The sequence below is a fragment of the Agelaius tricolor genome, unplaced genomic scaffold (genome assembly GCF_023055355.1).
Source record: "Agelaius tricolor isolate 1412-34295 unplaced genomic scaffold, bAgeTri1.0.p SCAF_2, whole genome shotgun sequence".
NCBI classification, from domain to species: domain Eukaryota; kingdom Metazoa; phylum Chordata; class Aves; order Passeriformes; family Icteridae; genus Agelaius; species Agelaius tricolor.
Window position 1 is genome coordinate 63,993,488 of NW_027269262.1, and position 12,431 is coordinate 64,005,918.

A 12,431-nucleotide genomic window follows, 5' to 3' on the forward strand; every position below is an offset into this window, starting at 1 on the left:
CTTCCAACACTGCCAGGGATGGGGCATCCACAAACCTCCTCCTCCAGTGCCTCACCACCCTCACTGTAAAGAATTTCTTCTTGATATCTAACCCAAATCCCTCTTCTTGCAGCGTGTCCCATTGCTCCATATGCTGTCACTAGATCCCGCCGCAGGTCGGCCCGGGCCGGGCGGGCCCAGGCCCGAAGGGCCGCGGGGCAGCGCGGGGAGCGCGGCTCTCCCGGTGAGCGGCTCTCCTGCTGTGCACCCTGTCCCTGGGTGCTGCTCTGCCGCCGGTCATCTGATTTTCCTGCACTGGTGTCTGAGTCCAAATGAACATGGGTGTATTTTAAGTCGGAGCTGTGAAATACAAAGCTGTGTTTCGTGTCAGGTACAAACAGGCAACGTGTGTATTTGTGAATGCGAAATGTGTGGACCCAGAAAATGGGAGAGCTGTGAATTCTAATAATAACTGAGGAAAATAAAGCATGGAAAAAGGCCTTTGAACCTATCTTTTGTTTGCAATTAACCCTGGTTGATTTAGGAGCATTGGAATGAAGTTGTTAAGGATCATGCTTTTTGCTTGCATTTAATCCATAAAGAGCTCTGCAATAATAACCTTTTGAAGTATAATTTTTGAATCTTACTTGTATCCTTGAAACTATAGCTTTGGAATATATATAAAGGAAATATGCTTATCTCACGCCTTATGGAAGCAGAGAAAAACAGCTTGAGAAAGGAAGATGAACATCACCTCAAGGATTTATGGTTTCGACCAAAGGGAAGCTGGACATCACTGTTGTTAGATTTATAGTCTCTGCAATTAAAAGGTGGACCCACATCTGGGGAGCTGGACTCCACCAGATGGGATTCGTCTTTATTCTTTTGGAAACTGGACCGCCACCATCTGGGATACTCCTTTTGAGATACATCCTGAGGAACTAAGATCACTACAGTGTATAGAATTGTGATGTAATAATTTGGAATAAAAATTGCTGATGAGTAAAATTTGGAAATAGAGACTGCTGAAAAAGCTGATGAGTACCCCTATAAATACCTGTAACCCTCAATTATCAGTGTGCAGTTGGAGGGAAAACTTCCCCCACTGTACCCAGCACTGTATTGCTCATACTTTACCACATTAAATAATAAATTGATTGCTGCTTGAATATTGGCCTAGTCAAGCTTCTTATTCATAACAGAGCGTTTCTGGATTCTACATTTTCCTTTCCTGGACTGGAATAATCCCTGTCCTTTGCACCAGATGATTTTGCCATATCTGTGTAGGTGAAAATAAACAGGCAGCACTCAGTAGAGTGACTGTGTGCAGTCAATAAATTAAACAACTTGCGGAAACACGCTTCATAAAGCTGGTAATTCTGCTGTTGTATTTCAGACTTAACGGATCCTCAAGACAAATCTACAAAATGTTTATCCAAAGACAACCTATAAAATTTATAATCCCAGTGGTTATGTAAAACTAAGGATTTAACAGAGAAACTGATTTTATAGGTCATTATAATCCCCATCTTCCTACAGCTTATGTTGCATATTCCAAAAACACTGAAGCCCCTTCCTCTGTCCCCCAAAATCCTGTCTACCTTGTTCAACCGTATTATTGAGTGTGATGCAAGTACTACCTTTATGTACAAGTTTCACTTTCTGGTATGTTTTTAATATCCTTAACTTTGAAAACAGTTAACTGGAGGAAACACAAAACCTCAGCACAACATAGCATCAGTTTCCAGCTTTTAGCCAGTATCAACACTGTCGTGGATGTTAAAGCAAGCACACAAACTTGGGGTTTGCTTAAAAGGCATAACTCTTTAAGCAGAAAAAGACAGCAGGAGTATCCTTGCCCTGTGAGATAGCTGCAGAAGTGAACACGGCCCTCGGCTTTGCTGGAATTTGCTGAAGACAGAATCAATATTTGTTGATTTTTGTGTAGGAAATGAAATTAGCCTGTGAAAAGTAAGGATGGGAAAAGTATCATCTTGTAAGTTGCATCCTATACATTTGTCTTCTAGATTCAATTCTCATTCACAAACTCTGGGCTCCTGATGCCATGCAACCTGACATTGCTCAACTATGTTTTCCCTGGAAGTCAGTATTTATTACTATATGATTTTTGCAAGACCATTTAGGTTGCAGAGGATTTGTTGCATTAAGCAGATGCATAGAGCTGGTAAAGGTTTTTCTTTCCTGCAGTTCTTCAGAATGAACTTAGGCTGTTACAGCACTAAGTGGAACATTTCTGTTTTACTAGTTGTCGTTGTTTTGCATGAGCCAAACTGTTGTGGTGTGTTTTATGCTTGTTCAGTTTTCCCTCCATTGTTCTCTCAGAAAGTCCTGTCCTGTTACCAGTTTGTGTCAATCCCCAAACCCCTCCCCAGTTGTCTTGGATACCAAATGTATCTTTCTTGTTCCCCACCCCTGGCAGCCTGCCTGTCACTCGACACCCCTGCCTCTTTTTCTAGAGAGTTCGGGCCAGGGTGTCGAGTGATTGGGTTAGGGGCCAGGGTCCCTCCCGCAACTGTGTTTGATGGGTTCTCCGATCATGCCAATCCTTAATGTATCCCTCTCTGATTTGCTATCTTTCACCCCTCCCACCCTCAGTAAAACCGAGGCTTTTTCCCTGCCTCGGGGCTCTCAGCTTCTTCCACCGAACCTGCACGTTTCCCTACCAATAAAACCACCCCCCCGAAGAAACTGAGGGTCGCCTCTTCATTTCATCCTGCGACTTCGGAGCTCTTTACTGCGGCCACACGTCCGCAAGGCTTGACATCGCCTTGGGCACAAAGCCCTGACTCCGGGTTGGGGAAGTGCCTTACTGGCTGGAGGTTGGCTGGACACTTATCTAGCCTGGGCGTTTCACTTTTCACCGGCCACTGCTCCAGTTTTGGCGCCCAACGTGGGGCCCCCCCTTTTCTCGGATTCGTGGACCCCACGGACGGGATTTCGAGAATCCCAGCGGTCGCGGAACTACCCTGTGGTCGAGCAGACCTTGTGCGCGAGGTAGCGCTCCCCGGGGACCCTGGACGGCAGCTCCTTGCACCTGGGAGTCGTCCTGTCGCAGGAAACCCCTCGTTCCAGCTTTTCGTTTGTCGCCTCCGGACTTCGTGAGTATTCTGCTACTCTCCCTGTCGCCTTCCCCTCTATTGGTGTTTCGTCACCACCCTTCTTTTTCTCTAGACAGGGGCCGGGGGTGGGCACCCTTATTTTTTTTTCTTTCGCGTTTACTGGAACGGGGGGGGCTTTTCCGCAGCTGCCACTTATAACATCGAGCGATGGGTGCAAAGTTTTCGCTCTCGGCAGCTCAGAAGGGGCTGTTTTACCAAGTTGTGGGTATCCTAGTTGGGGGGGGTTGTTCCGTTGATAAAAAGGAAGTTAAAAAATTAATCCGATGGCTTTTTTCTGAGTTTCCCGAAGTCTCCCCCGATCTAATTAAAGATCCTGCCTTTTGGCAGAGGGCAAATGCCAAGTTATCAAACTTGATTAGATCACGAGACACCTCGCTTTCTCCGTTAGCTTTTTGGATTTCACAAATTCGATCTATCTTGAAAGCAGGAGGAAACTCAGAAAAACCTTCGGTCAGTTTTAGTTCGTGCCCCAGTTCTCCCGCCTCTCCCTCTACCCCTAACCCTTCTTCCCGTCCCCACAAATGTAAAACCGGGATTCTGAAAGGTGCAGCGCGCTCCAGCCCCGCGCAGGGTGACCATTCGTCCCCTAGCCCCCTTCAAAATCCTCGGCCCCCCCGCCCTAAGAGTCCTGGCCAGTCTCTTAGGGGCTCCTCGTCTTCCCCTACCTCTCCTGTTCCCGCCCCCAGGTCCTCAGTTTCTAAAACCCCAAAATCCAAAACCCTAATTTCTAAGTCCCCAGTTTGCTCCCAGTCGCCTCCAATTCCCCAAAATGGCTCCTATGGGGCCCAAGATGGAGGCAACCACATGGCTGAAATGGCGGGAAAGCCCTCTTCTTCTCCCCAGAATCCCTTTTTCCCAAGCTCCAACCCTTTCCTGCCAGTCGGCCACTCCCAGTGTTCTACCCCCTCGTCCTTCCCCCCTCCTGGTCCCTCCTCCTTTCCAGAAACCTCCTCTTCAGTAGTCCCTCCCCTTTCTCCTCCCACATCCCCGCCCATAGCTCCTCCCTCGGTCCCTCCCATACCACCTCCCATCTCTCCACCCCCCGCCAGTCAAAAGGTTCCACCCCTTGTCTCCGCCTCCTGGGAGGGTCCCTCGATATCGGATCGCCCTGCTCAAGTTCCCAGCCACGCCCCTACCTCCTCCTCTCCCGGTTCCCACGCTCTCCCTGCCGGCTCCCGCGCTTTGGGTTCCGGTGGGGGGGCAGCAGTTGGGAACCGGGAACCGGGGTCTGCTGCGATACCATCCGCAGCCCCGGTTGTTTACCATCCAGAGGGAGATGGTGGGGTGCGTCGCCAGTGGGTCCCCTTACACCATTCACAAATTAAGGAGCTGTGCAAGGCACAGAAAGATTACGGCCGGGACAGCGAATACTTTCGGGGAGTGTTGCAGGCAACACTTACCGAAGCCGATGTCACCCCCTCTGACATCCGGCGCCTCTTCACGTGTCTGCTCAATCCCACCGAGCGGGCTATGTGGGAGGCAGCCTGGAAGAGGAGAGTGACGGAGGCCCTCCCGAGCCTGTGGGAACGGCCCCACACGGGGCTGGACCTAACGGGCAATGTCCTAGCCATCGATCAACTCCTTGGGACCGGCAACTGGGCAGATGGGCACTCGCAGGCGAGTGCCATCCCCCAGGAAGCACTCCGGGAGTCAGCGCGGGCAGCCGAGAAAGCGTTCCTGGCGCTGCCGGGGGCGGCTCCTCTCCTTTCTTTTTCCAGAATCTTTCAGGGCGCCGAGGAATCTTTCCTCGATTTTGTCGAGCGTCTTCGAAAAGCTGTCGAGCAGCAAGTGGCGGACGAAGTTGCCCGGGAACATATCCTGAAGGAAGTAGCATCCACGAATGCAAACTCTGCGTGTAGGGATGCCATCCTCAGCCTCCCGATGCACCCACCCCCCTCGCTGCACGATATGCTCGAAGTCTGCACCCGGAAAGTCCTAATCATGCCATCTAGGGAGGGAGAGAAGAGAAAACAGCTGCCACCCCGAGTCAGCGCCACAGAAGAGGCGCCTGAAAACACCTTCTCTGAAGCCACCTGCCGCTCGCCTGCTCCCGGTCCTTCCGCCGCCAAATCACCCTGCCATCTGTGCGGAAAGCTCGGGCATTGGATGCCCGACTGCCCGCTGCGGCGGGAATTTTATGAATTCAAAAGGGGGCAGGGACTCCTGGGGAAAACCCAGACAAAAAACTAACATCTGAGCGCAGTTCCCCCCTGCGCCATGATAAAAATAGGGCGGGACAACTAACACCACGCAGGGAGGGGAGATCTCAGGGACCGCCGCCTGCCAAACAAGACATATTCTCACCGGACTTGTCACATGTTGCATGTCTCCAACCTAGACCCGTGCTAACTACCTTTTCTGCTTTCAGACCCTTCCGGCTGCAGCTGACGGAGCCACTACATCTTAAGAACTCCGATTTTCAACTCGTGTCAGTCAGCCCGGAATGCCCAGGAAACTGGGGGCGGATAAGGTGTAAGTACGTCGTTGTCGGAGACACTAAGCACACACCTTTAGAGGTGAACATAATCCCAGGTCTTCTGCCATCTGACCCAGGACTGTTCGCCGTGGGGCTGCACTGTGTCCAACCCCCCACTTTCCTGCCCAAGGGACAGGTGATCGCGCAAGCGATCCCTGTTCCCGAGATAACTTGGGCCCTGGGGTTTCCTCCGGCTGAACTCCAAAATCCAACAGTAGCTTGGGCCCAGGTCCTGGGGCGGGAAAAGCCTCATGTCACCTGTCATATCTCAAAAGGGGGAGAGGGCAAGCCTCTTAAAGGCTTGTTGGACACAGGAGCAGATGTAACGATCATTCCTTCCCGGGAATGGCCGTCACATTGGGAATTGCAAAACGCGCCTGGCCACGTCCGAGGTGTCGGGGGTTTACAATTGGCACGTCAATCAAAGAGCGTTGTACAAATTACGGGGCCGGATGGGCAATTGGCTTCAGTGCGCCCATTCGTATTAGATTACACGGAACCCCTGTGGGGGAGAGACCTCTTAGCCCAGTGGGGAGCCCGAATTGACCTCCCAGCAGCTCCCCAGGTTTTTCGGGCAGCGGTCACTGATGAGCGCCCTACCTGGAAACTGAATTGGAAATCTGATAAACCAGTACAGGTAGTGCAGTGGCCGCTCAACAAGCAAAAATTAGCGGCGCTCAATGAGCTCGTTAAGGAGCAGCTACTCAAGGGCAACCTGGTGGAGACCATGTCAGAGTGGAACTCCCCAGTGTTCGTTATCAAAAAGCCCAACAAAGATAAGTGGCGGCTCCTTCACGACCTCCGCCAAATTAACAACATCATTGAAGATATGGGGCCTCTCCAACCAGGGATGCCGTCCCCAACGATGCTCCCCCAAAATTGGAATTTGGTCGTAATTGACATAAAAGATTGCTTTTTCCAAATTCCCTTACACCCGGACGATGCTCCGCGTTTCGCCTTCACGGTTCCTGCCATCAACCGTGAAGCCCCAAGCAAGCGCTATCATTGGCGAGTTCTTCCGCAAGGCCTGAAGGCCAGCCCGATGATCTGCCAATGGTACGTCGCCTCCTTGCTGTCCCCAGTACGTGCAGCCACCAAAGACACCATCATTTACCATTATATGGATGACATCCTAGTGTGCGCTCCGACCAACGACCTACTTACCCACGCGCTTGACCTAACAATCGATGCATTGGTTGTTGCAGGGTTCGAGCTCCAGCAAGATAAGATTCAACAGATGCCACCCTGGAAGTACCTGGGCCTGGAAATAACGAAGCGGACCATTGTTCCGCAAAAATTGGCTATTAAAACTAACATCAAAAACCTGGCAGATGTCCACCAGCTGTGTGGGTCCTTGAATTGGGTAAGGCCTTGGCTAGGCATTCCAACAGAAGACCTAGCCCCCCTTTTCAATTTATTGAAAGGGGGAGAAGAGCTTAGTTCTCCAAGGTCCCTTACCCCAGAGGCCCAGACAGCGCTGGAGAAGATCCAAAACTCCATCTCGGCCAGGCAGGCCCACAGATATCACCCGGGCCTGCCATTTAAATTCATTGTTCTAGGTAAGCTGCCACACCTCCATGGGGTGATTTTCCAGTGGGACGATTCCATCAAGGGCAAGGACCGGGGCTCGGGGGATCCCCTCTTAATCATAGAGTGGGTGTTCCTCAGCCATCACAGGTCCAAAAGGATGACGCAGCCAGCCGAGCTGGTGGCAGAATTGATTAGAAAGGCTAGATCACGGATCAGAGAGTTGGCAGGTTGTGACTTTGACTGCATCCACATTCCTTTAAAATTTGATTCAGGCCATCTAAAAAGAAAGATGATTGATAACCTTCTGGAAACAAATGAGATGCTTCAACTGGCTTTGGACAGCTACACCGGCCAAATCGCAGTAGATCGGCCGGCCCACAAATTATTCAATCAGGAATTCACATTGTCTCTAAAATCAGTTCAGAGTAGAACTCCTCTGAAGGCTTTGACAGTTTTTACAGACGCGTCTGGAGCATCCCACAAGTCAGTGATGACTTGGAAGGATCCTCAGACTCAGCGGTGGGAGGCAGATGTCACAGAGGTGGAAGGTTCACCTCAAGTTGCTGAGTTGGACGCAGTCGTCAGAGCCTTTGAGAGGTTCTCTGAACCATTCAATTTGGTCACTGATTCAGCCTATGTCACGGGTGTAGTTTCCAGAGCCGAAAATGCAATTTTACAGGAGGTATCAAACATCCCTTTGTTTAACTTGCTCTCTAAGCTTGTGAACTTAGTCTCCCACCGAGAGCAACCCTTTTATGTGATGCATGTCAGGTCACATACCGATTTGCCTGGATTTATTGCGGAAGGCAATAGGCGTGCTGACGCCCTTGCCGCTCCTGTTCAAGCTGCCCCACTCCCTGATCTGTTCAGTCAGGCCAAGATCAGCCACCAGCAATTTCATCAGAACGCCCCTGGCCTTGTTCGACAATTCCATCTTACACGCGAACAGGCCAAGGCGATCGTGGCTACATGTCCTCAATGCCAGTCCCACCAGCTCCCAACAATACCCTTGGGAGCTAACCCCAGAGGTCTATCTAGTTGCGAGGTGTGGCAGATGGATGTTACCCACATCCCTGCCTTTGGCCGTCTGCAATTCGTACATGTCTCAGTGGATACCTTCTCCGGCGCAGTCTATGCCTCTGCCCACACAGGGGAAAAGGCAGCAGATTGTGAAAAACACCTAGTTCAAGCGTTTGCTGTCCTGGGCATCCCCAAGGTCCTGAAAACAGACAATGGCCCGGCGTATAAATCCAGGGAGCTGCGAAGCTTCCTGCAACAATGGGGAATAGAGCATAAGACCGGCATCCCCTATTCCCCGACAGGCCAAGCCGTGGTAGAAAGGACCCACCAGAGCCTAAAGAGAGTTTTAGAACAACAGCGAGTGGCTGTGAAGGTGGAGTCCCCCCATATCCGTCTCGCGAAGGCGCTTTTTACCATTAACTTCCTAAACTGTTCTTTCGAAAATCTCAATCCGCCTATCGTGCGACATTTCGGGAGACATGAGCAGCTGCAGGCCAGGGTCAGGCCTCCTGTCCTGATTAAGGATCCGGAGACCTGGAAAACGGAGGGGCCTTTCGATCTAGTGACTTGGGGAAGGGGATACGCTTGCGTGTCCACCCCCTCAGGTCCGAGATGGATCCCCGCTAAGTGGGTCAAGCCCTTCCGCCCTGGGAAGACTCTGAGAGCAGAAAACGTAGAACAGGTCACGGAGGCATGTTGGCGGCGGCGGCGGAAGCTCCCAGGGATGGAGCCACTCCCAGTTTAACCCTCTCCCTGCCCCGGGCAGGACCTGATTCAGAGTCATTCCTTATGTCTGTCTCTTGTTTGTTTTTAGTTTTCCCCCAATGGAACGTGTCTACATCTTAGCCCGCTTGACAGCCGTCCTCATCTGGACCCTGATGCCATCAGTGGGCCCATGGATCGTCCCCCAGCCCAAGGCCAACGTTTGGCGCACCCTCGCGAGTGCCCTTGGCCAAGAACACATATGTTTAGATATGGGCTCAGCAGAGGACCCGATGTCGTCATGCCTTGTGGGGATCCCTCTCTCCCTTAATGAGTTTCCCTCCCCTTTCAATACTTCCCTCACCTCCCTCTTATCCAAGACCCCTCCTCTAAAAATCAATGCACAAAATGCCTGGGGAGAAGGAGTCAAGGGGCTGGTCCCTTTGAGCTCTGAACCTCCAGAGCTTGATTTGCTCGGCTCAGCCAATGCTTCCCTCTGTATTTGGTTTCAGTTCGCCCCTAACCCTTGGGACAGCAGGTACTCGTGGATCAAACCATCAAGGCCCGAGTACAAAGCTGCCCAGTGGTGTCGAATGACCATCGAGATGCCACTTGCTTCCACCCTGGGTAGCCAACCGCTGTCCCTGCCCCGAGGTATCTTTTTCATTTGCGGAGACCGAGCTTGGGCTGGCATCCCCGCTCGTCTAGCCGGAGGTATCTGCACTTTTGGGCGGCTGTCGCTGCTTACACCCAACATTACCCAAATTCGCGATTGGAAAATGAAAAGAGCACAACCGAATTCGGCCCGCTCCAAAAGAGATCTCAAAGATCTCGACCCGGATTGTGACTCCCAAATTGAACATTGGTCGAAACCAAAAACTGTAGCCCTCACCCTGCTTTTGCCCTGGGTGTCTGTGGCCAAGTCTCTAGGTGAATTGGCCCACCTGGAGTGTTGGGTAGCTAAGCAAGCCAATTTAACGTCAGCGACGCTATCAGACCTCCTCACAGACGAGGAAATTACAAGGAAGGCGACCCTCCAAAATCGCGCGGCAATTGACTTCCTGCTTTTACTGCATCACCACCGCTGCGAGGAGTTTGAGGGCCTCTGCTGCCTTAATTTGTCATCTCGGGCTGAAGACGCAAGGGTGGCCATAGATAAAATGCAAAGCCTTGTCCACCAAATAAAACAACAGACATCAGACTGGCTGGGGGACCTCTTTCAAGGATGGGGTCTGTCAAGCTGGGCTGAGTCCATCCTGAAAACTATACTTGCCACCCTTTTAGTTTTACTTATTGTTTTGATCGCCTGCTCCGTAGTCTGGGGACTCGTAAAGAGACTTATATCCAGGACCATCAATGTCCCAGACGTCAGCCGAGCGGAAGTCTCAGAAGAAGAAGGAGAAAGAGTTGACACCGCTTCATCAGAAAACTCCGATCCTGAAGACTCCAGCTCGGTTTCTAGCGACGCGGAGCAGGCTGAAACTTCATTTTGAACAGTGTTTGCCCTTACAGTTCTTTTATTTTTAAACGAAAAAGGGGGAGATGTTGTGGTGTGTTTTATGCTTGTTCAGTTTTCCCTCCATTGTTCTCTCAGAAAGTCCTGTCCTGTTACCAGTTTGTGTCAATCCCCAAACCCCTCCCCAGTTGTCTTGGATACCAAATGTATCTTTCTTGTTCCCCACCCCTGGCAGCCTGCCTGTCACTCGACACCCCTGCCTCTTTTTCTAGAGAGTTCGGGCCAGGGTGTCGAGTGATTGGGTTAGGGGCCAGGGTCCCTCCCGCAACTGTGTTTGATGGGTTCTCCGATCATGCCAATCCTTAATGTATCCCTCTCTGATTTGCTATCTTTCACCCCTCCCACCCTCAGTAAAACCGAGGCTTTTTCCCTGCCTCGGGGCTCTCAGCTTCTTCCACCGAACCTGCACGTTTCCCTACCAATAAAACCACCCCCCCGAAGAAACTGAGGGTCGCCTCTTCATTTCATCCTGCGACTTCGGAGCTCTTTACTGCGGCCACACGTCCGCAAGGCTTGACATCGCCTTGGGCACAAAGCCCTGACTCCGGGTTGGGGAAGTGCCTTACTGGCTGGAGGTTGGCTGGACACTTATCTAGCCTGGGCGTTTCACTTTTCACCGGCCACTGCTCCACCAAACATATGTTTATCCTAAAATACATCTTTTAATGCCGTATGCCTCAAAGACAGCAAGAACATCAAGTTTAAGCAATGGACATGTGTTCAGTTATAAACATGGACATATTGACATATTGTGTTGATGTAATCACAGCGAGATACAACTGATTTCAAACAATTATACTCAGTTTCTTAAGCCTCTTCCAGAAAACCCTGTTGAAGGTCAGAAGATATAAAACAGCATAAGCTTGTGAATGCCAGAACACTTCACAGACTGCAAGCTGGTTTTGCATGGAAAGATCAGCTTTATGGTCTTAGGCAAATTGTATTCAGTACAAATATGACTTCTACTCTGTAATAAAGGAAAATTATCTCTGGATGAAAAGTCACTTTTGCAAAAAAAAATCATAGCTTTTAACTCTCCTTATGCTCAAGAAGTCTTTTTTATCTATCACACAGAGCTTTTCAATATTAAAACAAGTTACCTACTATGTTTGTTACTGAAGTATTGTTTACTGAGATAACTTCATCCATACTGCAAATCCTACTCCTGAGGATAGTAGGCATGAAAAGCAAGGGATAGTTTGCCTGCCCTGCATATAAATAGAGCATGAGTTAATTACTACCTACTCAATCTTAACTAGGTATGTAAGTAATTAAAGCATTACACTACAGCTGAAACTCGTGGCCAGAATCCCCCATCCCTCAATACACTTTGAGTTTATTCTTGCAGGACTACCAAAGGTGTCTTTTATGACTGTTGTCACATCTTGTTTTTTAAAGTGTCATGCAATACCTAATATATATGTAAAACAATTTTTTTTAGCTCCTTGTCCTCATGGGAATAGGGGAATCTGGAGAATTATCCCTGTGTTTTATTGGGTTTTTTTTCCTTTCCTCATTTCTTGGTAACCTGGCTTGCAGAGATGTTTTTGTACAGTGCATAACACTATAGGGATTAGGGAATCAGTCCCATAAGCACAGTAAGAAAACAAACACTATTATCAGACTCCCAGAAAGAATATATGAATATCAGTATCTTCTTAAATTATCCAGTAATCCCACTAAGGAAAGGCCCTAATTCCCAGGAGGGTAAATTTCACTTGGAGTAAGTTATTGTAATTTGTTTTTCATTTCAGTTTTGACCTTTACCTATGCAAAACATAGAAGAAAACACTTCTGCAGTTAACCCTTCCTAATCTGTTGCAGGTATAGAGATGGATGACACAATAACTGGTTCCTTAAAATGACTGCTTTAGTATTTAGCTAATGCAGCCTGATCTTTCACCAGTCAACCTAAGTTCTGCCAGAGATTTCAAGGATCAGAGACCTGGGTCCCAAATATTCAAAGCTTATGAGGTAAGATGTAATTTAATCTGTTATCTTCATTATTTCAGAGGCTGTCTTACACTGATCTGATCAACTACATGATTATGACTCGCATATCGAAAAT